The sequence below is a fragment of the Ochlerotatus camptorhynchus genome, unplaced genomic scaffold, assembly GCF_037179485.1.
Source record: "Ochlerotatus camptorhynchus isolate MF236.1 unplaced genomic scaffold, CSIRO-AGI_Acam_v1.1 ptg000770l, whole genome shotgun sequence".
Taxonomy (NCBI): Eukaryota; Metazoa; Arthropoda; class Insecta; order Diptera; family Culicidae; genus Ochlerotatus; species Ochlerotatus camptorhynchus.
In genome coordinates this window covers 142,838-170,713 of record NW_027041237.1, presented here as the reverse complement: position 1 = coordinate 170,713, position 27,876 = coordinate 142,838, and the positions used below count along the sequence as shown (strand labels likewise).

The 27,876-nt window shown below is 38.8% G+C and overlaps 1 long non-coding RNA gene across 2 annotated transcripts in view; it reads right to left on the bottom strand.

Moving 5' to 3' along the window:
- Nucleotides 1-623: 623 nt before the first annotated feature.
- The window catches only part of LOC135714983 (uncharacterized), an 80,102-nt gene continuing 52,849 nt past the window's right edge, over nucleotides 624-27,876 (bottom strand). For both annotated transcript variants that reach the window (XR_010518916.1, XR_010518917.1), the window contains exons 2-3: nucleotides 25,039-25,193; nucleotides 624-939 (exon numbers count right to left, since the gene is read on the bottom strand). This is a non-coding gene — a long non-coding RNA (uncharacterized LOC135714983). The remainder of the gene's footprint in view (nucleotides 940-25,038; nucleotides 25,194-27,876) is intronic.

Sequence of the window (27,876 nt, the reverse complement as noted above, 5' to 3'; positions counted from 1 at the left end):
TAATTTATATCAAGCGAATACCGAGAAAACTTCCAAAACAACGGAGCGCGAAACAAGTCGACCGTGCTTCTTGCTAGGACGCAGTGAGATTAAAGCCCTACAGTAAAAGTATGGATGTCTGTCAAAAGTTGTTCCAATCGAACCGTCAAAATGCACCGCTTTGCTCGATTGGAACAGCTTTTTTCAGTTTTGTGGTGACAGTCGTCCATACTTTTACTGTAGGGCTTTAAGTGAGATGACACAATTTTTGTGTGGACTTTTTTTCATTTTGGTCCACCTGTTCCGTAACATTTTCCATTAATATAACCCCTCCTACCTCCTTTCGTCGCGTTTTTCCTATACATAGAGCAGTACTTATCACAAAATCTTAAGCCCCCATCTCCCGTTAGAGCGTGACATAATATACCCCTCATACCCTCTCCCACTTATGTAACAATAAGTAACGCAAGCTCGACTCCGTCCCCCCTTCTTAATGCGTTAATTATTATGTGCAAGAAGACTATGCACTGCCTGGTGATTACATTTATTTTATGTTTTTTTCTCGCGTTTGGGAGTTGTGTCATCGAATCTTAAAAGAGAACAGTTAATATATAATATTTATTTATTCATGAATGAAGAATATTGAATTTATGTAACGTCAATCATGATGTATTTCTTTCAAAAGTATAATGATAAATCTTCTATGTCAATTAAAGATGCGTCTTGACTCATCTGTAGTTCATCGCGCTTCATAAGCAACTGAACTAGATCATCATTTAACAATTCGATATATCTCTGTAAGTCGTTAACAATTATTTGAAGTTGAGCGATATTTAAATTAGTTAAAAAATGACGTGAAACACGTCGTTTATCCTCCTGCATTATTACTCCAGCTTTTTTGACTGCTGAACGGATTATCGTCGTCACGGGGGAAACCTCTACGTTGTTGCATTTGTCTATCTGTGAATGCAATAGTAATTTAATAAATTATTTTATGAAAAGAGGAATTTTATAATTTATAAAAAGTAACAGATGAAATTGGGCAATAGAGTAAACGCTCCTATAGTTGTGATACGTTAGAAGCGTTATATTACTATAATAGTTGTGTCTGGATTCTCCGTACATTATATTTTTCTCAGAAAAAAACATTATATTTCTCTACAAATTTGTCTCAGGCGTCATTTCGATCGTAAATGTCGTTTCCATGCAACTTTTATTTAATTTTAATTTTGAAAATTTTACAAGATCCAAAATGACCGAATTTTAGCAAAAATGTGAATCATTGTTAATCTGAAACAATTATGCAAATTTGCATGCGAATCGTAGAAGGCCGATTTTTTCCGATTCGTAATTTGGTGTGGAATTGCTTTAATGAAATCGAGGGAGTTGCCACCGAAGCGAGCTTGACTTGACTACCAATTGTGGATTGCATTAAAATGCTATCAGTGTCTGTCGTCATGACGAAGAAAACCACTTGGACTCGTTTCGTGTTACCTTCACTGGGGTAGGGTAGGATGGTGCAAAACGACCGTTTAAGCAAAATCGTCAATTGCTGGCGAATGGAAGCTAAAATCAAAAAGAAAGTAATGGCTTTGTTTCATTACCATGTTTTCTACGAAGATCAAGTGATTTAGAGCTACAAAAGAATGATTTTCCATGACTTTCAAGGTATTTTATAAATTGCTTCCAATATGATAGCTGGGCAAAACACCTGATTCATGGTGCAATATGCACCACAACATTAGGGCAAGACGCACGACAACAATGGCCAAAACGCACCACAACATTGGGGTAAAATGCACCCCATGGTAGACAAACCATGACCCCTGCAAGTGGATAATGCAAAGGGATGCGGTATTTCAAATGATTATTTCTTTATGTTACATCAGAAATCAGGTCTCAAAATCTCAATAGAATGTTAAACTGTGATTCATCAAGTAAAATATCTTAACAATATACAAAAAATAAATTCGTCAAATTTTTTGTGATATATGATGTAAAAATCTTAATTTGCAGTCGATGATTTTAACAACTGTGTCCTGTTTTGCACAAAATGCTATTTTTTAAAGGTATCAGTTGGTAAATATATGATTTTCTGATCAAGAATTATTTGTCAAACCTCCAACCAAAATGCATCTGAGGAAAAGTTATCGCTGTTTTTCTAAAAGTGGGCATTTTACCCCAGGGGTGCATTGCGGGCTGTTCTCCCTTACTACCGAATTAAGTCAGGAAAGGGAAGGTTCAACTACCTGTACGCTTGTAAACTGTCAAAGGTAATGAACTGCTCGAGAAACCACACTGCGATATGTGTGGTAAGAAGCATGCGAAGGGTCCTTGTCGTGCTTCACTGAAATGTATTTATTGCAAGGATACTCCGCAGGCTCTTGCAGATTGCCTGAAGTACATACAAGTGTGAGAAAAACTTAGCACTCTCTGCAGGATCACTCCCGACGTTTCTTTGCAGAGATCTTGAAAACTTCTGCTACATCTTCCCGAATCATCCTGCCACCTCCTTTGACCTTCTTTAGAACATCATTTCCGTCATCTGTTGAAAAAAACTCAAATTTTAATAGATTCGAGTCGAAACAATTTAATGTGCATGGCCGTGAAAATGAAGGAAAAAGATGACATCTTGTAAAGAAATGGAACGTCATCGCTCAATGAAGCATGTTTCTTGAGTCAATTGTAGCCGAGTTATTTACGAAGAGAGAGTACATGAAGAGAATCGATCAATGTTGATAGGAAAGTGAAAAGTGACACGAGATTTCGGGTTTAATTTTGCAAGTCATACCGCAATAGAGGTAACTCTAAGACCAGAATGTCCGATGAAACGTGCTCAACTTTTTGGCTCAGCTCTGGTACTATCTTTGGTCCCAAGCTAATCGATGCACTCCTCCCTCGAAACATAGGAAAATCTACGAACCCCTTATTTTATCTGTCAAACTTTCATAGCGAATGAAAACAAACATAGTGTAGTACTAGAATTTCAACTATAACAGGGTACGCTTGAGTGCTGGGACTCGGATTATCCGGATATTTTTATTTTTAAATTTTATTAAATTTTGCCAATTCATAGATCTGCCATTCCACATCAGGTCACATGGACACCTAATAACCAACTTGTTGACACATATATAGAACAGTAAAAAAGAAAACTGTTAGAGGGAGAATAAATTTGAAATTTCACTATCCGGATATCCGGATAGTTACTATCCGCCTGATAACGATCTCAACGTTTTCTCAATTTATTTTATTTCAATATTGGGCATTAGAAAGCATGATATTCTGTATATTGAATATAAATCTAACGATATTTAATTTGTCTGAAAGTAATTTTATTGAAAAAAAAAAAAACTGAAGTATCCGGATAGCTGAAGTCCCAGCTCTAGTACGCTTACAGATGTATTGGGACCAATAGGTTAATCAAGTAGCACATAACATATGTGGAACTCCATCATCAAAAATCGACCCCACTTCAGTAATTTCAATCTGAAATTACTGAATCGATTTTGCAAATTGATTATACCAGCTGTAAAATGAGAAAGGAGATCAAGGGGGTAACCGATTATATTTAAATAATTATAACCTGGTTTATTATATAAAATTTTCTTAGCACTTTTGAACTTATGTCGTTATTTTTCTTTAACTATTTATGTACTTTATTTTAAACTATATAACTAGCTTTAACAAACTCATCACCTTGCTTCACAGTAAAAAATAGATTAACGTTTGCATAAAAAAGTAGACAGTTTTTGCCGATTTTTTATGCAATGACCTGCTACCCAACGATTAATCCTGAAATATCATTGTAACTGTATATGCATATGTTAACTGTATGCAGTCTTCTAACTCTAAGTTTGACCGGGTATATTTTTCAATTTTGTTTCTGTAAACTGAGAAGAAAAATGTATGTACTATTTTTTTCCCTAAACTTTTTCTCAATGTTTGGAACCAATTGCATCAACCTTTAATTTAATTTGGATTCGCAAATCTACCGCGCAAACTAGGAGTTAACTGCACAAAAAACAGCAAAATTTTGCGGTTTATGCTGAAAATATGCTGACCATCGTTCCATTCACAAGAATTTTGATCTGTAATACCCAAGGATTCAACCCTCGATATGTTTCTCAGCTGCGGCCAAATTAACATTTTTGCTCTAATCCCAACACAAAGATCTACTTCAATTACGTTGTACTAAAAAACGTAGAAAAGTTTATCGAAAAGCCAAAATGTGGGACTTCCAGCTAGCAGCCTCAAAGTTACCAGGAACGGCTAATGGACCAACAACTGGAACACTTACCCTAGTTTTATTTCTAGCTTTTAGAAAAAAATTAACCTTAACATCCATCAACAGAATATTTCGTGATGTAATCATAACGTTGACTTACTAAAAGAACAATGATCAATTTTCCAACATTCAATTGAATATTCAAACTGGTTGCAGTATTTTACATTCAATTAACGTAATTTCCGTAATGAATGCAATGCAATTTAACCAGGCCGAAAAGATGAAGAAATATTACATCTGTAAATAGGCAATACTACTATAGAGGTAACTCTAAGACTAGAAGGTCCCGCAGAAACGTGCTCAACTTTTTGGCACAGCTCTGGTACTCTCTTCGGTCCCAAGCTAAATGATTCACCCCTCGAAACATAGGAAAAACCAATAACCCCTCATTTTATCTGTCAAACTTTCATAGCGAATCAAAACAAACATTGCGTAGTACTAGAATTTCGACTAGAATAGGGTACTTTAATCGTTTGCTTGGGACCAATAGGCTACTAAAGTGGTGAGCCAATTTAAAATCGTTAGTTTCGTATTGATTGTTGATATTACCATAGAGGTAACTCTAAGACTAGTAGGTCCCGGAAAAATGTACTCAACTTTTTGGTTCAGCTCTGGTACTATCTTCGGTCCTAAGCTAATCGATGCACCCCTCGAAACATAGGAAAATCCACGAACCCCTCATTTTATCTGTCAAACTTTCATAGCGAATCAAATCAAACATAGTGTAGTACTAGAATTTCGACTAGAATGGGGTACGTTAATCGATTTGCTTGGGACCCATAGGCTAGTCAAGTAGTGAGCCAATTTCAAATCGATAGTTTCGTATTGATTGTTGATATTACTGGTTAATAGCTTTCTTGATAGGATTTTGACCAATTTGAAAATAGCTTGTAGAGCTAGTCGAAAAAAGAATGGCCGCATTACCAAGACAATTTATAATTCACCTTTTTCACCACTATGTAACTCTTTACTCTTTTGGACAAATCCCATCAGCAAACGTCAGTCTGTGCTTGAAACATGGTGGACATTTCCTTGCCCTTCCACTCCTATGAAAATCCCATATACTGTCAATCTATACGTGAAAAGACGGTGGCTCGCTGGTACCATGGTGGAGTGAAGAGATAAGACAAAGTCCGCTAGACTTCATGTACAGATTGTCCGATGCTTATGGGATTTTACCATAGGAGTAAAGAGTTGCAGAGTCGTCGTCAACGTCAATGCTTACTGAGCATGCAACCATATATCTGCTTCCCAGACAACCAGTAGTCGTATAACAATGTGCAGACAGTATCGTAAATTGCTACAGTTTAAGTCAAAATCGCATATGAGAATGGCATACATCGCATTATGTATAATTTAAATCGTATAGAATGCAAATTTCCGACCTATATGCGATGATTCATTTTTCCGTCGTACTGTATCACAAATCAAATCGGGTTACATCGTAAGACTTTTCAAAGTGAATTTGTTATTACAGATTAAATCGTATATGTTGTTAAATCAACTCGTTTAAAATTAAATTTAAATTTGCACGTATATGGCCTCCACTTTTGTACGTATAAGCCATTTCTTTGCATTCTATACGATTTGTCGGTTTGTATATATGTTTGTATATCACGAAAACAACTTTGAATATACGTGCATTCTGGTTGTCTGGGTTTTCTTTCATAAGAGCCAATGTCGCAAACGTTGAACAATTACTTTTTCCACGAATTTCTCGAGAAAGAAAAACCACTCAATTAAACCACCACGATGATTGTGTAGAGGGAGAGTCACCCTTTCCGATAGAATTGATGACTTACATGCAGTGATGGGCAACTGAACCAACCGGTGCGCACCGTGTGCTGGTTCGTGTTCAAAAAATACTCCTGTGTTTATGTAAGCGTGTACCCTGGCTCGGTTGAGTTTTAGTGTACCAGTGTGTTCTAAATCAAAACCGTGTGCCGGTTTTCGAGTTGATGTTCAGAACCGCAGCTTGAAAACCGAAAACCGGTGTGCTAGAATTTTGGTTTTGGTACACGAGATATAAACCGTGTGCAGGGTTCAATTATATGTTACCAAAATCGGGTATACCGTTCTTGGTTCGGAACATTGGCAAGAATTAAATAGCAGTGCTCCCAAAAAGGTGAGTAAAATATTTGTACCAAGCGACAGTTATTAATTCAATTGGCAAATATTTTGATAGGCAATATTGGTAGCGAAGGAACTAGAAATCATTTTGAAGTCTGACAAATACCCTTCGATATGGGTATTTTTGGAGTCCGCGTCACGCCTATAGTCTGGAAATCGATAACCGATACCTTCTTGAAATCCAGAAGGCGGCATCCTGTTGCAGATAAACTGAGAAATCCTGTCAAATACCCTTCGATATGGGTATTTCTGGAATCGGGGTGACGTATAAATACCGGAAATCATTGCCAGACACCATCTTGAAATCCAAGATGGTGGCTTCCGGTAGTAGGAAAACTGGAAAATACTAGCAAATACGCTTCAATATGGCTATTTTCGGAATGGGGATGACCAATTTAGACCGGATATCAATGTCAGACACCATCTTGAAATCCAATATGGCAACTTCCGGTTATAGGAAAACTGAGAAATAGTAGCAAATACCCTTCAATATGGGTATTTTTGGAATCAGGATGAGGTTTATAGGCCGAATATCAATGTCAGACACCATCTTGAAATCCAAGATGGCGGCTTCCGGTTATAGAAAAACTGGGAAATAATTTGAAATCGTTAGTTTCCACCGGTTGATACCGCCTTCGTTAGCTTCTAAATACTACAATTTGCTTACAGAACACATGATCGAAAGAATTCACAAACCAAAGATCCTGCAGGTACTGGTCGGAAAGACACATGGATGAACCTTCTCTCAAAACTATTACAAAATAAAGATAGATTAAAATTTAATCAATTTATGTCCAAGCGAAGTTTAAACATTGATTTGATTAAAAATAATTTAAAAATTATTGTTCAATTGTTCAGGCTAGATGAATTGATGTTAAAAATTTTAAACAAACAGATTGTAGAATGTATTTATTGAACGTCCGAACTGGTGTACAACATAAAAGTAATTGCGCGGCTGAGCGAGAGTGATGCTGCCTACCTATGTTAGCTATCTGATGATTGCTATGCTGCCTCTAAAGTGGATCCTACACGATTGCTTTTATTGACAATAATCGTATTGTCAATACATTCTATATTGACTTCAATATATCGAGATTGACAATATTTCTGAATTCACATCATCAATATTATTGTCAATAATTCCCCTTCGTGTCAATATATTGATGCGTGTGGGCTTTGCTTAAGACAAATGCATAGCGGTGTCAAGGTTTATATAAAAATGAGCTCATGGAATAGGTTTATAAAAGTATCATCACGCTTTCTTTTTGTTTTGTTAGCCTATTGTTAGAATTTATGGACCGTTTACCCGCGGTCTACTCGGGGTTAGTGAGTTACTAAACTTCCCAATCACCAAAACGTTCTGGAGGAACCACTGAACGACCACTACGCGTTACACGAGGACATACAACAGGGGACGAAGCACCTTGAGAAGAATGATGACAAGGTAGAGAATCTTGGAGAGCTTGTTGAGGGGAGTCCAATGAGCCATCAAAGTCTTCACGTGCGAGTGCCGTTCCATTAATTACACCGGAACCATTAGAATAATGGCAACTATCCAATACCTCCCCGCATAAATGCAAACCATTACTTTACCTTACCAAAAATGGTTAAACATTGTTTATAATCCCTGCTAAACTTTAACTGAAATGGTTATGGAACTTTACATGAACGTTTGTGTGATAAAGTTTAAACCTTATGTATTATGGTTTTTTGGAAGTGAACCTTACAAACAATGGGTTGTTAAGAACCATTACCATTCCAAATTCTTGTTTTCTCCATACATTTTCGGAGAGAGGACTAAATTAAAACCTTTTTACTTATGGTTTGAGAACTTTAATGGTAATAGTCATGGTAGCCAGTAAGGTCCATAAATGGTTTAGTATTATCGGTTATGGTTCGCGTTTATGCGGGTCACCCGAAGAACCGTGAGAGGAATTTTCTATCGAACTGAGATTCTGGAGATGATCTGATGGTTTCGGAACAATGATGTTTCAGTGAATCGTCTTCTACAAGTAAATCACTGCTATTGAATCCGTTATTCGTAGTTTGGGTCAAAAATCTACGATTTCGACGGAAGTGGTTTCCAAAGTTATCTTTAACCACATAAGATCCACCATTTACATCACGTACAATCTTTCCATAGTGCCATTCGTTGGAACTTTTCTTAAAAGTACTCGATCACCAACTTTCACTAGTGGGAGTTGCTTGGCGGACTGATCAAAATATTGCTTTTGAGAATTTCGCTTCTTATCTATTCTATCACGAACAATACGTTCATCAAGTGAATCGCGGATAAGAAGCGATTCATCTATTGGCAAACGTGTTTTGATCTGCCTTCCAAAAAACAATTGACTGGGTGAAATTTTCATGCTAGCGACGGGTGTGGTGTTATACTCAAGCAGACGATACTGGAACTGATCAACTTCCCCTACTTCATAACATCTCTTCAGTAAGTTTTTAGCTATAGTGACTGCCTTCTCAGCAAGACCATTGCTTTGCGGATAACGCGGACTAGAGAACTCAAATCTAATGTTATTCCTGTTGGCATCCCTTTCGCATTCAAGGGAGTTAAACGGCACATTGTCACTACGAACCACGGTTGGATATCCATAAAAGTTAAAGAATTTTTCGAACAACTTACACACACTGGACATGGGCTTGTCTTGCAACCCATCAGAGCAAATAAACCCAGAATAAGCATCTATTACCACCAACCAGTCATGGCCGCCATACTCGTAGATACCAGTCGAAACTCTTTGGAAAGGATATGCTGGGAATTTATCGTGTGTCAATGGCTCTTTGCAGTTGTTACGCCGAAATTTTCCACATGTCGTACACGAAGAAACAATTTCCGTCAAGTTATTTGTCATTCCAGGCCAGAAAAAGTGAATTCTAGCGTTGGCGAGCGTTTTTTCGATCCTCAGGTGTGGGGCGTGTAGCCATTTACACTGTCGACTGCAGGCATGGAAAATCATTTGCATTCATTTACATTCATTTGCCTTTAACTTTTTTCTTCAACAGCATTCCGCAAAATGATGTATAGAGCTTTTGTAGGTTTTGTTATTAGCTACAACTTTTGTTAGCAAGTCAAATTCATATCTCTTATGCATGACGAACCAAAGCGAACAGGAGCCACTATTATTTTTCAGTGAATGTATTTTACATTCACTGAAAAACAGTAACAAGTTGTGCTCGCTCTAGTTCGTAATGCATAAGAGATACAGATTTGAATTATAAGAAAAAGTTGTAGCTAATAACAAAACCTACAAAAATTCTACATATCATATTGCAGAATGCTGTTGATGAAAAAAGTTAGAGGCAAATGAATGTAAATGAATGTATGAAATGAATGTAAATGATTTTCCATGCCTGGTCGACTGTCGAGGATATTTCAGCAAAATCAAAAACATACGCTGCAATCGAGGAGTATCATCGTCAATATCTTGCTTAATGAGAGTTTCGAGAGGTTTATGATCCGACTGAACTGTAAACTCTCGCCCATACAAGAAATGGTGGAACCGTTGACAAGCGAAAACGACAGCAAGGAGCTCTTTTTCAATCTGGGCCCATTTTTGCTCACAATTGGTCAGAGTTCGTGAGGCATATGCTACAGGCCAGTGATCTTGCAACAAAACACATCCAAGCCCATCCTTTGAACTATCTGTCTGAGCAATGCAAGGCTTACTTGGATCATAGATTGGTAACGTTGGTGGAGCAAATCTTTCAGCTCCATCTCATTTTCAGTATTCCACTCCCATTTAGCACCATGGTGAGTTAGTTTACGCAAGTTGATTGTTCGTTTCGATAAGTTAGGGATGTATTTGGCAAGATACTTGAAAAGGCCCAACAAGCTGACAACATCTACAATACACGAAGGTTTAGGCATAAGCGTAATTGCCCTAATTCCTTATCTACAGGATGCATTTTTCCACAGCCAATAATACTTCCCATAAACGTTACCTTATCTTGACGATATTGTAACTTATCAGCATTGAACTTAATGTTATTGCCTCGAGCTCGCTCAATGACTTGAGCTAAGGCTCTGTCATGTTCGTTTTCATCCTTACCTGCAATCAACACATCGTCGAAATGAGCTACAACACCTGGAATATCGCTAAAAATTTGCACCATCATCCGCTGAAACATTTCAGGCGCATTATTCAAACCAAATGGAACACGATTCCATCGGTATCGCCCAAATGGTGTCATGAATGTTGTCAAATCCGAACTTTTGCGATCCAATTCCATTTGCCAGAACCCACTACTCAAGTCAACAACAGAAAAGACTTATTTCCCGGATAAACGACTAAACAAATCTTCTTGAGTAGGGATGAGAAAATGTTCACGTTTGATACATTTGTTTAGAGGTTTTGGGTCTTTTTGGTAATTTACCGTTTGATTTTTCAATCAACTGCATATTACTTACCCAATCAGTTGGGTAATCAACAGGAGAAATCACACCTTCCTCTTTCCAACGGCTCAGTTCCAACTTCAATCGATCATGAAGCGCCAATGGGATTCGCTTTCGATAATGCAACGACGAAACAGAGTTTTCTTTCAAAATGATTAAAGATTTTCCAGGAAATCTATCCAATCCCTCAAAAGTGTCACGAAAACATTCTACGAATGGTTGACTTTCATTAGGAAACTCCGAACGACCTTCTACCGCACTAAAGGCCGGCGCACAATAGATACGTTTTCGGGTTTTTTGACAGTTAGCCCATGCATTATCTGTCAAAAAACCCGAAAACGTATCTATTGTGCGCCGGCCTTAAGACTACCGAGCTATGGGTCAACCAGGTGAATAGCGATTTAGTGTGATTCGAGGGGGAAGACAGTGAGAGCAATCCAGAGTAACTCTGAGGATCTCTTTTGCTCTCTGATGAACGATTTTATTATCTCGATTGTTTTGACAGCGCAGTCCAAGGAACGTTAGTTTTTTCAGCCGGTGATCTATGCCGTAAAATACACTCAATTCATCGGATAACCTATTAGCAAAACAAACATCACGCAATAACGTTGCTATTTTGATACCAAATAAATGGGGTTAGGGGGGGAGGGGGGCACATGTGGGGGCTTGGTGGAATAGTTTATACGTTTTTATTTTTTGTTCTAGCAACCGAGACCCTCACAGGACTCATCATGAAGTACATGTCCCCACCGGAGCTGGTAGCTGGAAGGGAATATCAATTCGCTTGCTCTAAGCATCTGGATGCCCAGTACTACGGTAGCAAGATCCTGGTCAATTTCATTATCATTGCAAATAGAAAAGTGCAGAAATCCATCATCAGAGTGATTTAAGAAAATAGCCAAGACTTCAATGAACTGGCTTATTTAAATATGGCATCCATTTATTTCCTTCATTCATTGTTTTCGTTTCGTTATCGAACTGACATTTGCACTATATGCCCTACTAATTTTGCTTTCGTCACAAATTAGATCAGATCCCAGAGCAACTCTGAGTAAAAGTGGTACTCAAATGAAAGCCGTCTTCCCCCTCGGTGTGACTTTTAAACTATGTTAATTTTTTTCTGAGTGTATGTATTGTCTGCCAGGTTCACATAAATCCGGACATCTATAAATCACTGTAACTTTTGAAATACTGCCACGTAGGAATGAAAAATTTCACTGAGGTAAAGCTGAGAGTCATTGATGAAAAAGACTATGATTGGTGTTAACTTTCCATGTTTAGTGTTCAAGATGGCGACGAATGAAAAAAAGGTGCGTCAGCGGATTTTGTACGGATCTAATACAAATCCTGACTAGTCAATACGGGAACTATCAAAACAAATGGATTTACCTAAATCCACTTTTCACGGTGTGCTCAAATCATTTTCGGGACGTTTGACAGTCGAGAAGAAACCGAGAAGTGAAAAAACATTGGACGTGCTGTCAATATCATGGACTGAAAGGTGAAGAGGATATTGAAGAAGAAAACCCGAATCATTCTGTTCGAACGGTGACTCGTAAAATAGGAATGTCTCCTGGTTTTGTCCAAAAATCAAAACAGCGTTTGGGGCTGAAGTCTTATAAAGTAAAAACAGTTCCAAATCGCAACGACAAACATAATTTGACAGCAAAATCACGGGCTTGACATTTGTACTGAGATTATTTTCTAGCGTTGTTATGGAATTATGTCTTGGAGGATTTCAAGCAGCTTCCAGGGCTGGCTTTCTATTCAGCTATGTCCAAAAATGATACAGTTGAGTATTTCAAGACGAAGAAGAAGGCATCGAAATTTACCAAAAATACCTTATTTGGCAACCAATTTGCACGAGTGGAAGAAAGAGTAAATCTTTCATCACTACATGCACAATCAACAAGGAGATTTACCAGAAAAAGTGCCTGCAGAAGTGATTGACATCCTTCATCAAAAGCCGCAAAGAAAACCTTTTGTTGTGGCCCGATTTGGCATCATGCCATTATGCTACAACTGTGATGGAGTGGTACAAATCAAAACATGTGAATATTGTACTAAAAACCGCAAATCCGCCAAATTGCCCAGAGCTACGTCCAATCGATGGGTTCTGATAAAGCGGAAGCTTTCTGGAAAGAAACAAGGAATCAAAGATATCAAATACTTCCAACACATTTGGACAAATACTGAATAACTATGTTTCGACTTCATGAATTTTCAAATCATATCCCATGAATCTGAAATTAACAACTACAATTGAAATATAATGCGAAATTTATGTTTACTTAAGTTTTGATGTGTCCGGATTATTGTAGATACATACTTTACTCTTAGTGGTCTCCCAGTTACATGTGTAGGCCCTTGCAATGGAACGTTCCATTTCAATTGTGCGGCAATCACTATTACCAACAATCAATACGAAACTATCGATTTTAAATTTGCTCACTACTTGACTAGCCTATTGTTCCCAAGCAAATCGATTAACGTACCCCATTCTAAACGAAATTCTAGTACTACACAATGTTTGTTTTGATTCGCTATTAAAGTTTGACAGATAAAATGAGGGGTTAGTGGATTTTCCTTTGTTTCGAGGGGTGAATCAATTAGGTTGGGACCGAAGATAATACCAGAGCTGAGCCAAAAAGTTGAGCACGTTTCTTCGGGACCTTCTAGTCTTAGAGTTATCTATGCTATTACTGCGGCAATACTAATAGGAGAGAGCGCAAATGTGCTTTTTTTTTCAAGTGTGATAATTGTCTATCAGGTGATTGTGATTAAACCGAAAGAGTCCAAACTTGCGAAGTCACTCGTTAGTTTTCGAAATCTCAGTTGGATTCAAAATTACACAAAATCAGTGATCCCAGAGCATCAATACGGATTCGTAAGACAAACTCTCGACGAATTCGAATCCTATGCCGTACACCAATATTCTCATCAACATAATCGAAAAGCGGTAACAAGTGAATGCTATTTACGTTGATTTTTTAAAAGACTTCGACAAAGTGCCCCACGACCTTGCCATACTAAAAATGGATTGTCTTGGTTTACCATCCTGGATCATAATTTATCGTCTCGCAAAGCTTTCTTACGATTCCAACAGGTTTGACAGAAGGAAGTCATTTTGACCCATTGATCTTCGTATAATTCGGTCAGTGATGAAAAAGTTCGCAAAAAATCACTATGACTCGCGAACTTTTCCCTTGGAGAACTTCGTGAAATATCGCGAACTTTTCCAACACTGAATTCGTTAATGACCTATGCGATAGTCTACCTACATGGAAAGAAAAAAGTTCCTGATTTTGAGTTTTTTTCACCCAGGTTGGCAGTTCCGTGCGCCAACTCAATTTAGAGTTCTAGCGCCTACTCAATTTTGAGATGTTGTCATTCACTCGCATGTAAACAGGATTACTTACTTTTAAGTTGTTTTCACTCAACCTCAAGTTCAAACTACTCAAAATTAAGTTTTACACAACTTACTTGGCGAACGGAACTGAGAGCAAGTGAGAGACATCAACTCAAAAGTAAGTTTAAAGAACTCAACCGTTGGGTAGTTTTGGTTCTCCGTGAACGCTCCGTAATGGTATTAGCATAGACAAACAGATATAACACTCGCACGTTGTTCATCGAGCAAGCATTTAACGGTCAATTTAAAAGTATCGTAGTTGGTAGTACCGCCACCTGTGGCGCGTATAGTCAATTCCCTTGCGTTTGACGTTTACATACTACCGCCATCTGTTCAGCGTACTACCCACAACAGTGTACTCAACAGATGGCGGTAATGTTTTAGCGACGATGTTTTACAGTGAGAAATATTCAATGGGTTATGTCTGTTTGTCTGTGGTATTAGCGTATTACACGGTGTTTCGCGAAAACCCATTAATGGGTATAAAAATACCCATTACCGCTAAAAGTGCCCCTCCTCATTTAATGGGTAAACTATGGTTTACTCATAAATGGGTAAATGGGTGGTCTGTCAATAAATGGGTGTTTTTTCGCCCATTTTCTTATATTATGTTTACCGTAAATGGGTGAAAAAATATCCATTTTTACAAATGGAGGATGCAAGCTCTCGTTGATATAAAAAAAGTTAAAGGGTTGTGTCCTAGACACGACCGCAGTATGACGTAGAACCACACAAAATTGATGTTTTTCATGCATTTTTGACTATTATAATTTTCAAGTATTTCAATGTTTCGGTTATGGTACACTCAAAACAATTTACACATTTTTCTTGACAAATATCCATGTGAAATTTCACATGATTTTCATTTGACCACACATAAACAGAATCCACTCAGAAGTACACATGAAATTTATACGCAAATGAATAGTATGTGTGGTCACTAGACTGATGCAAAATTTGACTTTTTCGCTCCACAGTGCTTAAATGGTTTCAAATCGGGTCCTGATTAGCCTCCCAAAGTTACAACTCATTTGGTTAGAAACAGACATCGCACAAGCCATTTGAAGTTTACATGTAAATTACTATGGGAAATCTCAACTTTTTGTTCATTGCCTTCTAGTCTTTTTCCATATTGAGCTGCGAAACAGTTCGATAGCCATTATTAAAGAAAATTTTCTCAGCTACAACTTTGCTCAAGATTGTTTCTATGTAAAACGAGACAGGAAAAAGTTATTAATTATTTAAGAGATTGGTAAACTTATGACATGATCAAGCAGCTGCTCTGTAGGCAACACTGTATTTTGCAGTGTGACATAGTAGCCATGATTTTTGTGTCCTATTCAACGCCCCAGAAACACCAATGTTGCCTGCTGAGCAGTTGATTGAGCATGATCATTAGACATCAGCGCATTGAACCATTGATAACTTTCGATCCTTGCATTTACTCAAAAAGTGGTCTTGGGCAAAGTTGTAGCTGGGAAAATTTCTTGCAAGTACAATTGAATGTTTTTGAAGCAGACCGATATGGTGAATTATTAGATAGACATGAACAAAAATCTTGGTTTTACCATAGTAATTCCCATACAAACTTCAAATGGTTTTGTTATTGTGGAGCGAAAAAGTCAAATTTTGCATCAGTCTAGTGGTCACGCATGGTTTTTATATGTACATATATTAAGTATGTGGCTGACACATAGATATTGATTTGTTGATCACGTTGCAACAATTACAGTGTGGATCCTAAACAGTCCAGGACCCGGAATTCTGAGGTTCACCGCCTGGCTGGCCTTCAGCCTCTCGAAGAGCGACGAACGGTCTCCTTGGAAAGGTTCAGAGACACCTGTCTGAGATCAGATCTTCAGATCGTACGTGATCTGGCACGTTAGTTAAGTTAAACTCGTAGTTAGGTAGGTTATCAAATTTTTCAATTAAAACAAAACACACCCCCCAAGAGGTATTCTGTTAACTAGATGAAATACGCAAATACTAAATTACAATATTCAATGAACAAAGATGAAGAGCAATTGAAATCAAATATGTCTTTCAAGCAATTTTTCTTTCTCAAATTTGAAAGTTTTGGTGCAGGAAGAAATTAAAGGAGAAACTTCTGTTTTTACTAAAAATTGTGGTTTGCTTAAATTTTATTTCCCGGAAAAAGTGATCGTCAAAGTCCTTGTCTTTTTCGGATTAGTGTTGAGGGGAGGGAGAGCATTCCTCATTTCACGCCGTGATCCACTATTAGCCACTGACTTGGTCCTGCTTGCTGCAGGACCAAGTGCCTCGCCGTCCGAGGCGACAATGAGCAAAAGCACGACAGCAGCGCTGATTTGTATCTTTTCAGGCTCAAGCAGAACGATGTGCAACCGAACCTGATAGGATTTCCCGCCGTTTTTTATGAATTAGGTGGAGCAGAAAGTTTCTTTTGTCCAGAATATGTAAAATAGGATGGACTTTTGATGTTAATATAATTGCATATATAGAGGTACCAGATATGATTTACAGTCAGTTGTTGGTAATCCATCGAGTGTATGTCTCCTGTTAAGCAATTAGTTTTTGAAAATGTTGGCTCTGCATGTAAAAAAATAATTGTTTATAGGGGAAATGTTGACTTCGGCAATACCTTAACCTATTATCGTCATGGGGGCAAACAAAGTCCTAGAGCACTCAAATTTGGCCAATAGATGCTCTGAAACACAATGCATCAACATGCCCAAATTGAGCTCTCAAGGACGTTGTTTACCCCCTGACGATAATAGGTTAAGGTATTGCCGAAGCCAACATTTCCCCTACATAATTGTGGTTTGCTTAAAATTTATTTCCTGGAAAAAAAATGATCGTCAAAGTCCATGTCTCTTTCGGGCTATTGTTAAGGGGGGAGGGGAGAGGTTGTTAAGAGGGAGGGGGTTTTATATGCACGTTTTTTCAAGTCTCATGCCTCATTGTGGTGGACATGCCGTGATCCACCTTTAGCCGCTGACTTAGTCCTGCTTTCTGCAGGACCTAGTACCACGCCGTCCGAAGCGGGAATGAGCAGAGGCAGGAGAGCAGCGCTGATTTATATCTTTTCACGTTCAAGCAGAATGATGTGCAACCAAGTGGTATTCGTTTATGATGACTGGGTTTAGGAAAAGGGCTTATTTCATGGAAACAGTGATAAAATTATAATTTGTACATTTCCAATAGTTTAATTACAGAAAAATTGGAAAAATATTTATTTCAGCAGGTTCGTAATGTAATATCCTATCGCTTGGCTATTTGGATTTTAATTTCATCTATAAATGACAAAGTTACAAGCGTTCAAAACCTAACACTACTTCACCACACATATTTTTTGATTTGCACCCCAGTATAGTCGACAAAGACGTAGTTCTACGTCAAAACTTTCTAAAACATTGAAAATAAATGCTCAAATTTTACGCGAAATATTATTATACCATATTGGATAATATGTATTGACTTATCCGTAAGCCTCTCCAAAATTTTGGATTCTAACGTTTTCCGGAGATCGTCTATTTTCGCCAAATATGCTGCGGACATAACTGTTGAGTCGGTGACGGAAATGAGATAAAATTTCGAAGTGTTTTTTCACCCATTAATGGGTAAAAAATATACCCACTATGCAACCGTGAACTGATTCTTTAAATGGGTATTTTTTCACCCATTTTATGATTTCAAAATTCCCCCATTTTTTGACAGGCTGCATAAATGTTTTGAAAATGGGTATTTTTTTTTACCCATTAATGGGTTTTCACGAAACACCGTGTAGGTCGTATGAATAAAAGCGTTTACTTTACTTTTCCCGTAAGAAAAGCACGGGAAAGTAGAGTAAACTCTTTTTATTCATACGGCCCATTGAATGCAATCCTCTGCCAAGAAGAAGGTTTGCTGAAGCCACCACCATTGGTGGTGTCAGCACTGTAGCCTACAATTTTTATCAACAAATCAAGCATCTATATGGACAGATTATAATTTCTCAATGTTTGCATCAGCTGTCTTAGTTCTTAGATTGGCAGATAAACGAGCCAAAGAAGGAGGAGACAATAGAGAGACTTTTGTGAACCATCTTTCTGGCAAACACGAACGTATAGAAACGCAATAATTTTTACAACAGGGAATCTATTTTCTTGTATTTTGACAGTCGACTGCGTCGCCCATAATGAAATAGTTTTTGCACGGTCGTTTCCGCGAGAGAAGAAGAACACGCCACCGACAAAAAGTAGCCAGTTGTCTCCTCTTCCTCTTAGCAAAGAACCAACAACTTTGGCTTTAAGAAAAATGTTGGTGGATGACGTTTCTGCGGATGTGGATGATCTGAAAATTTCCCGGGCGATGCAATCAATAGTGGATTTCTGGAAACTCAAAGCAGATATCGAGCGGCTATCTGTCTGATGCTAGGCAAATTAAATGCATAGGAACGTCGAGAAATATAGTCATCACGTTTTTGATATTTTAACCGGCAACATTGACTGTAATAATGTACTTCAGAATGTATGCTTACATGCACCCCGCCAGCTACAACATCAATAAATAGTGTGGATTCCTAGTCACCGATCCAGCTATGGCAAAATAATCTATTAGACGCTTGCTGCAAAGTCAAGTTTGCGAGGTTTTAGATTTCAATATTAGTAAATTAGTCTATAAGAAAGTTGATTGATGATTTGATGGTTGAAGATGATGATCTAAATAAATAAAAAAACTACAAGGGACAGCCCAATGGGGTTGTACGAACAGTTGACGTAGGACTACGCTCACATATATTAATAATTGGTCAGTGTCCATTTTCCGTTTAATACTAATAAGTTTCTTTTTCAGTTCATGTGTAATTATTCTTGTGTTAGAAAATATTCCAAACTAACTCTTTCTTTGAAAATTGTGGTGGCCCTGAAAAGGGCCATTTTGATGGTTTGTGGCTCTGAAAAGAGCCGTTTTGATGTTGCATGGCCCTCAAAAGAAGTAAGGACTATCCAACGCTTATGTAATCACAAAAGCACAAGAATGAGGATCGGCTCGACGACGCCAATCTTATATAGTGCCTGCTGACACGTGATTGGTTAGTTGCATTATCCAACCAGGTTGCAACACGTGGTGGTAACTTTTAGAATTTTACATGCGAGTTGTGCTTCGCTAGGATGTTGACAAAATGAACCATTAAGTCAAGGCTATTTTTTCGCATAGACGGCGCTGTTCCATTGGTAGTAAGTAATAAAATTTTGAGACCTCCACGGATATGTTGAGCTAGTTTGAGTTTGCGTGAGCTTCGACATGATGATAACGTGCTTGATGACGGTGGCCCACAATGCTTTCTCACGATGAGCAACTGTACCCAAACAGTGACAGTGTGGCTTCGTCACTGCTACCCTGTATATAGAGCGCTCTTGCAGGCAGCCATGGCAGCAAGCTGCTTGTGGAGCCTTTCGAACACGTCTGAAGTTCGAAAGGAAATGCGGCAACGGCTTGATTCGTTTGCGACCAACTATGTGATGTCTTTATTAGGAAATACACCTTATGGTGTAAGTAAATGTGTAAAAGTAAAAAAAACTGAACGACAATGTCCATAAACGATTTCTTTAGGTTGTCGTCAACTTTTTTTGGAAAGCTATGTGAAATTCACATTGATTTCATGCATTACATAAGTGATATATTTTTTGAGTGTATCCCCTGTTTCCAAGTTTGGTCACAAGATTACAACTCTGGAGAGCATTTTGTGTGGTCGTTGGGAGCATGTGGTTCTGAATATGGCGATGAGGATCGGAGGCGAATGCCACTTCGACTTGTTTCGTCTACTTACTACTCTCTGACGACTGTGCTGGGGAAGCAACATATGCATGTAGGTAATTGGCGGAATTGTTAGTTAATTTGACGCTTTTGGACAATGCTGGACATTTACCAGTTTTTCAATAGTTTTTTGTTGAAAATCAACACTCAAAAGCATTGTTATCGATGCGTTGCCATATTTCTGATCGATTGGTGATAAAGTTATTGAAATTGAACCAGGGGCAGCTGAGATATTAACGTTGAAAATCTTTCTTAATTTGTTACATGTTCCATTTTCGGTTTTCACAAAGTGTACCCCCATATAGAAATCAAAGACGTAGTCCTACGTCAAAAAAACTGGATGCTAAAAGCCCTTGGGAATTTTATGGAGGTAATGATGTCGTCTTTCAACACAGTGACAATTTGTTCGACTATCATGAATACGGCGAATGAGAACGACCCAAATTTGAGTTTAGTCAACTCATAATCGCAAAAGTGCAGGAACTCAGCGATGAGTAAATTTGCCTCATGTTTTTCCTAGGATTTCAAGAGAAAAATTCTTAAATTTGAGAAAAGTAAAGATTGGATTCACTCAGTCTATTGGTACTACTCCGAGACTGAATAAAATGTTTGTCAATTTCCTCATTTTCCGGCAGATATTTTAGGTTTTCCACAGGAAACCATTAGATAAATTTACTCATCGCTGAGTTCCTGCACTTTTGGCGATTATGAGTGAACTAAACTCAAATTTGGGTCGTTCTCATTTGCCGTGAAGAAATAGTGACATGCGTGTGGCGAATAACTTAGCATTAATGTGTATTGCATTTGAGAAGAATAATTTGAATTTTATATTTTTGCATTTGTAAACATTGACTTTGATTTTTCGTAACTGTTAACAGCTGTTTACTCACAAATATACAACTCCAATTAGTAGGGAAACATCTACGAGGAAGAGGAGACAACTGGCTTCTTTTTGTCTGTGATGTGTTCTTCTTCTCTCGCGGAAACGATCTTGAAAAAAAAATTATTTCATTTTGGGGTACACAGTCAGCTGTCAAAATACAAGAAAATAGTTTCCCTGTTGACCAATTCCACGCCAAATCGGTCAGTCACCAAACTTTGATCTGCATGATACTTGGCACATATGTTTAGTATGATAGACCAAGTATTTTCCGCAGGAGACCCTTTTGACTCAAGGGTAATTTTTGAAAAGGGCCTATGTGTTTCTGCACACATACGTTTAAAAAAAATGTAGTTCGAAAACAGTTGGTAATTTAACGGGGATAGTTAACATTCTGGAATTTTTTTTTTGTCATATTGGCGATACCAGCTATGCCCTTGTTGAATAGCTCAATATTATGCGTCCTGGAAAATTGTTGCTCTCCACTATCCTGAGATGATGTTGTTGTTATTGACGTACACACTTAGATTTTTTCGCCGAGATGGGCACCACCGAGCAGCTAAAAAACGGGAATTTTGCCGAGATCTCAGCTAACAAACATATTTTTTGCTGAATTTCCAGCAAAATAAAATGCCGAGCTGCTCGGTGGTGCCCATCTCGGCAAAAAAAATCTAAGTGTGTAGTTGATGGTATTTCTTCGAGGCCATGTCGATGTAGATGGCTGCGGCTCCACGATGTCCATGACTGACGGTTGCAATTATAGGTCCAGATTTTCAGCACATGGATCGATTCTATTTAAATTCAAGCGACACGTATCACAGATTGATAGAGATGTATCCAAATTAAATTTCCACTCTAGAAACTTATGTTTTTCAATCAAATTTTCGGATAATTTACGAAGCTTTGACAAACACCGTTTATTAGGAAACGGCTTGCAACACTCGACCTTCTTGAATTCCATATTCAAATTATACTTGGTCACTCAAAAAGATTTTTTTTTAGTGATGTCTGTTTTCAAAAGGATGGACAGGCTTATATACAAACGTAGGTACCATTTGGATATTCAGGTATAAATATTGTGTTGGTATTGAAGCTACTCTAACAGAGAAGCTCTTTTTTCATGAAAAATACCATGGAAGACATTATGATGTACCTAAAATAATAAGATGGATTGGTACATCAAAATGAACATCTTAAATAGGATGAAACTACGCTTGATAATGAAAATAAGTGCAACTTAACTTGTGTTGGTTTCTATATTTAAAATAATAGTGTTTTCATTTCCCCTGTAAATTCAAAACGGGTTGTCTGATCGTTCAATCGTCAAAAGACAAATTGAAGGTTAATATATGTGTATCTTGCTAAACTTATCAATGCTGATGGAGAATCACGATTAACTTATGAAAACGGCTTATTTTCTACAAAAAATTGATGAAAGTAAATTTGAAATATCTCGAAAACGGTTATATTTAGGAATTTTATCGATATAAGCACTATCGTTTGAAATGATTTTTATAATCATATACTAACATCAAACTGAACATTTTGCCGTAAATAATGAAAGTTTAAAAAATGCCTTAAAAGTTGCTCTTAGAAAAACTTTTTTATTAAAAGTTTGTCCATCCTGGAATTGTTTTCAAAAGTTTTTATTAAAAAAATATGAAAAAAATCAAAAATATGTTTTTTTGGTTATTGGAATTTTGAGGTTTATTTTTTTTTTGTAAAAAAAAACGCATAAAAAAAATTCCGTGTATATTTTTTTTATAAAGCCTTATTAGTTTCCTACAACTCCTTCTAAGTAATTTTTTTTCTACAACCAGCTGTTTTCGAACTACATTTTTTTTTAAATGTATGTGTGCAAAAACACATAGGCCCTTTTCAAAAATTACCCTTGAGTCAAAAGGGTCTCCTCTCCTGCGAAAATACTTGGTCTATCATACTGAAAATATGGACAAAGTATCATCCAAATCGAAGATGGTCGAGCACGATTTCAGGTTTTTTGAGCTCATTCTGGATGGAATCCCTCTGTTGTAAAAATTCTCGCGTATCTATACGTTAGCCCACGCCAGTGACAAGGCCTATACACACAGCAGCGTTTGACAGTAGACAGCATGTCCCGGGCTAAAATTGTTTATTTTGCTGTACTGGGCCCGCTGTCACAGTATAACATGTTGCCTAAGCGCCTGCCACTGGGCTGCGTTCGCCCGACCAATCAGGCGCTGGTTCGCGTTTGACAGAAAATTGGTTCATAAGAGTCTCCCTATTGTCTCCTCTTCCTCTTAGGGAAATATTTCCCATACTTGTCATTGAAGTGATTGTTTACTTATGCTGATATGTCAGTTTGTAAAGTTGTTCTGATTTATACATTAAGTCAATGATTACTAGATGAATTATTGTACGTAAGGACTGTTCATTAAAGAAAAAGGATACCTGTTTATCAATGGTTTAGGATTAAAACGTAACGAAAAACTACGAATTTTCGCTCAGTGTGTAAAAGAATTGATTATTTTGGCATCACACCTGAAAAAAAGTGAGGAATTTCGAACGATGGGTCAGATCCGCTTATCAACTCGCAGATTAATTCTGCACAAATGGTTTTCAGAAAAGTTGTCGTTTCGAGAATTGGCAAAAAGCGTGAAGTGCAGTAAATCTACAGTGTTAAAAATTGTTAAGAAGTTTGGAGAAACGTGTTGTCTTGAAGATTTACCGAAATCTGGGCCAAAAAAGGGGCATCGAACCAGAAAAGAAGCTGGCAACAGTACGCCTTTTTAAATCGCATAAACCGTGTTCCGTTCGTGAAATTGCCAAAAAATTGGACATTACCGTCGAAAGTGTGCAGAACATCAAAAAACGTAGCAATATCAGAACCTACAAGAAGCAAAAAGCACCTAAAAGGACACAGAAAGCTTCTTCGAAAATACGGTCACGGAACTTGTATGACGTTCTCCTTCAAAAGCCGAACCGGTATATTTTGATGGACGACGATACGTACGTCAAATTGGATACCAGTACACTTCCCGGGCATCGATACATCCGAACTGAAAAATTTGGAAAAAAAAGGTTTTGGTGTGGCAAGCCATTTGCTCCTGTGGCTTGAAGAGTTTCTTCGTGTATTTCACAACGGGAACAATCAATGGTGAAAATTACAGAAAAGATTGCATCAAAAAATGGCTTCTACCTTTCTACAGAGAGCATACGTATCTTCCATTGTTTTGGCCGGATCTGGGATTTGCTCATTATGCTTCTGCTACGTTGAAGATGCTCAAGAAGCAAAAAGTCGATTTGGTCGAAAAAATCCATAATCCCCTTAACTGCCCTGAACTGCTTCCTATCGCAAGATACTGGGCAATAATTAAACGGCATCATAAGAAAGATGAAAGAGAAGCACGCTCTGTTGACTGCTTCAAGAAAATTTGGTCTGCAGCACAACGAAAGGTTAATAAGAAAGCTGTGCAGAATCTAATGCGCGGTATTAAGAGAAAAGTCCGAGCAAAAATGAGAAGTAAACATTCAAACTCACGTGAAATCAGTCATATGTATGTTGATTTTCATTTATATAAAGTAAACTTATGTATAAATAGTTTCCTTTGAGAAACAGCTGTCTACTTTCATTAATGAACAGTCCTTAGGAATAAAGAAGGGATTTTTTATGCACACTTCTTCTTCTTCTTCTTATGCGCATTTCAAGCTTATTGCTCAGCGCATATTAGCTTATTGCGTGCTCTCAACTTAGTGTTCTAAATGCACTTCCACAATTATTAATTGAGAGCTTTCGATGCCAATTACCAATGCATGAATTTGTATATTGTGTGGCAAGCACAATGATACTCTATGCCCAGGTAAGTCAAGAAAATTTCCAACCCGAAAGATTCCCTCGACTGGACCGGGAATCGAACCCGCCGCCTCCGGCTTGGTAATACCGTGCATTTACTGGCTAGGCTATGAGGCCCCATTTTTATGCACACGCCAAGATAATAACATCATCAATGCAAATGATGGTATAATTCAATGGACGATTTAGTCATGTCAACTTATAAACAGCACAATGGTATACAATTTATTGCTTCAGTAAACAAACCATTACAACATTCATCAGCTGGGTTAAGATGTTCATTCAAACAAGTAACAATGCTAAATTGTATTATAAGATTATTTGCTTATCTCACCACTGGATTTCCATGTTCAGCAGTCGTAGAGTAATCACTGTCAAATCGTGATGTGTACTCAATTAAGCGGAAAGTTTCACAGGTCATGTAATTCGATTTCCAAACACTCATTATGCAGCATCACGTGTTTTCATCATGCAGCGTATGTCTTCAGTCTGTAAAATATAATAGTAAACATTCAACGATTTATTAATATTTTTTTGGAAAACATCTTTATCACATTTAAATAATATTTATTAAAAAAATATTCTTCGGTACAGCGAACAATAATATTTACATTATTTTATAACTATCAGGTAATCATAACTATAAATTATTGGCACAACTATAAAAACACACACACACACACACACACACACACACACACACACACACACAGACACACACACACACACACACACACACACACACACACACACACAGACACACACACACACACACACACACACACACACACACACACACACACACACACACACACACACACACACACACACACACACACACACACACACACACACACACACACTCACACACACTCGCACACACACACACACACACACACACACACACACAGGGCTACAAATGGTGAGTTGACAACCTAGCTCTGGTTTGGTTCTCACAAGTTCCTACCTCACGCCACCCCGTGGTGTAGCCTGGGCAATGTTGTCCTTCTGACAATAGCAAAGTGAGGGGGTGCGACGCGAACACTGGCGCGGTAACCATAACACGGCGATCGAGGAAATGCTTCGTCAACCCGCAGGAGTGCCAACCGTTAGGATCGACGCCAGTAAGATCCTTATTACGGCATACTGGACACGGCATGGAACTATGGACACGACACGGTACAATGGATTGGATCCCACGCTACATGGCTGACAGTCGTGCTATTCTGCTCCCTAAGTAAAGAAGGGTGACACCTTCTTGAAATGGCGAGTGGGCTAATAGTGTGGCTGCCCCCGTCCCGGTAAAACCTTGGCAGGCCTCCGGATACGTTCAAAACTCATCACCAATTGGTGATTGGTGAGTAGTAGGCTCAGATGTAATATTCCTGACTTACGCCGATCTGGCTCTGAACACGGCCCCCATGTAGGACCGTGTCAACCCTAGCATGGCCTCCCTGCTTGCATAGATAACCATGGAATCACGATAGGCGACTACATACAACGAGTGGAGATAGCGGCCCGGAGGGGGGACCCAACAGAATGGAGAAAAACGGAGAAAGAAACAAAAAAGAAGAAAATGAGAAAATCCAAAAAAATATGAAGAACGACGGCAAGACGCCAGACAGTGAAAACGGAGGAGCAAACGTGTTCGCAAGGAGTGGGATATTGCAGAGATCACCAGTGTCGAACCTGGGGGTCACTGCGAGTTCCAGCAGCAGCAGTAAGTTTCAAGAAGAGCAGCCAGGCGTTGGGCTAAGCCAGATATTCACACCAATATCCAGTAGTAGCAAATCCCAAGAACTGCAGCTCGCGAGAACCAAAATGACGGAGGTCAGGAGGAAGATCGATGATCTCTATGTGTTCGTGAAGGATAAAAACAACGTACACAAAGAGATCAAGCAACTTGTGACCGGTATCAAATCCGGCATAACAGTGGCAGATCAGGAATGTCAAGAGTGGAGAAAAAGAGCCGAAAATGCCGAAAAGGCTCTGCTGGAGGCCAAGGAGAGCATAAGACTGGCTCAAGCACATGAGACGCCGAAGGGACCCACAAATCCACGTCCTGAAAAGAGAGATAGGGACACGCCAGGAGATGAGGAGGAGCCCAAACAACGCAGGGACGACGAGGAAGGCATCAAGGAGATGGGAGAAAATGGTGCGTGGCGTAAAGTCGAGAACCAGAAGGAGAGGAAGAAAAAACAGAAGGAAGATGAAGTGAGGAAGAAGGAAGAGGAAGCGAGGAAGAAGGAAGAGAAGAAGAAGGAAGACAGGAAGAATAAGGAGAAGCCTAGGCCTCGTAGGGAGAGAAGCAAGGGTGACGCTCTGGTTGTTGAGGCGAAGGACAAAACGTCCTACGCAGCACTCCTCCGGAAAGTGAGAGAGGATCCGGAGTTGAAACAACTAGGCGAGAACGTGGTGAAAACCAGGCGAACCCAGAAAGGCGAGATGCTATTCGAGCTGAAAAGGGACCCTACGGTTAAGAGCGCAGCTTTTAAGGAGCTCGTCGAAAAATCTCTTGGCGAGACGGCGAACGTAAGAGCCTTATCCCAGGAGTCAGTGGTAGAGTGCAGGGATCTGGACGAGATCACAACAGAAGACGAGTTGAAAAGTGCGCTGAAGGTGCAATGCAACCTGGGAGACGTATCGATGGCAATTCGGTTGAGAAAGGCGTATGGTGGCACGCAGACGGCGTCGATACGACTTTCTTCGGACGCAGCTAACGAGCTGCTGAAGACTGGCCGAATCAAGGTTGGGTGGTCAGTGTGCCCGTTGAAAGCTATTCCTCGGGTATCTAAGAAAATGGAGAGATGCTACAAATGCATGGGCTTCGGTCACCAGGCGAGACACTGCAAAGGCCCTGACAGATCTGATCTGTGCAGGAAATGCGGAGAGAAGGGGCACGTTGCAAAAGACTGTACAAAGCAACCGAGGTGCATGCTCTGCAAAAAGGAGGACGGAAACGGCCATGTGACGGGAAGTTTCAGGTGCCCTGAGTTCAAGAAGGCTATGGTGGGCCAGCAATAATGAAGGTAACCCAAATAAATCTCAATCATTGTAACACAGCACAGCAACTGTTGTGGCAGTCAACAACGGAAACAAAGTGCGACGTTGCAATCATTGCAGAGCCATACCGAGTCCCTCTCGATAATGGTAACTGGGTGGCGGATAGAGC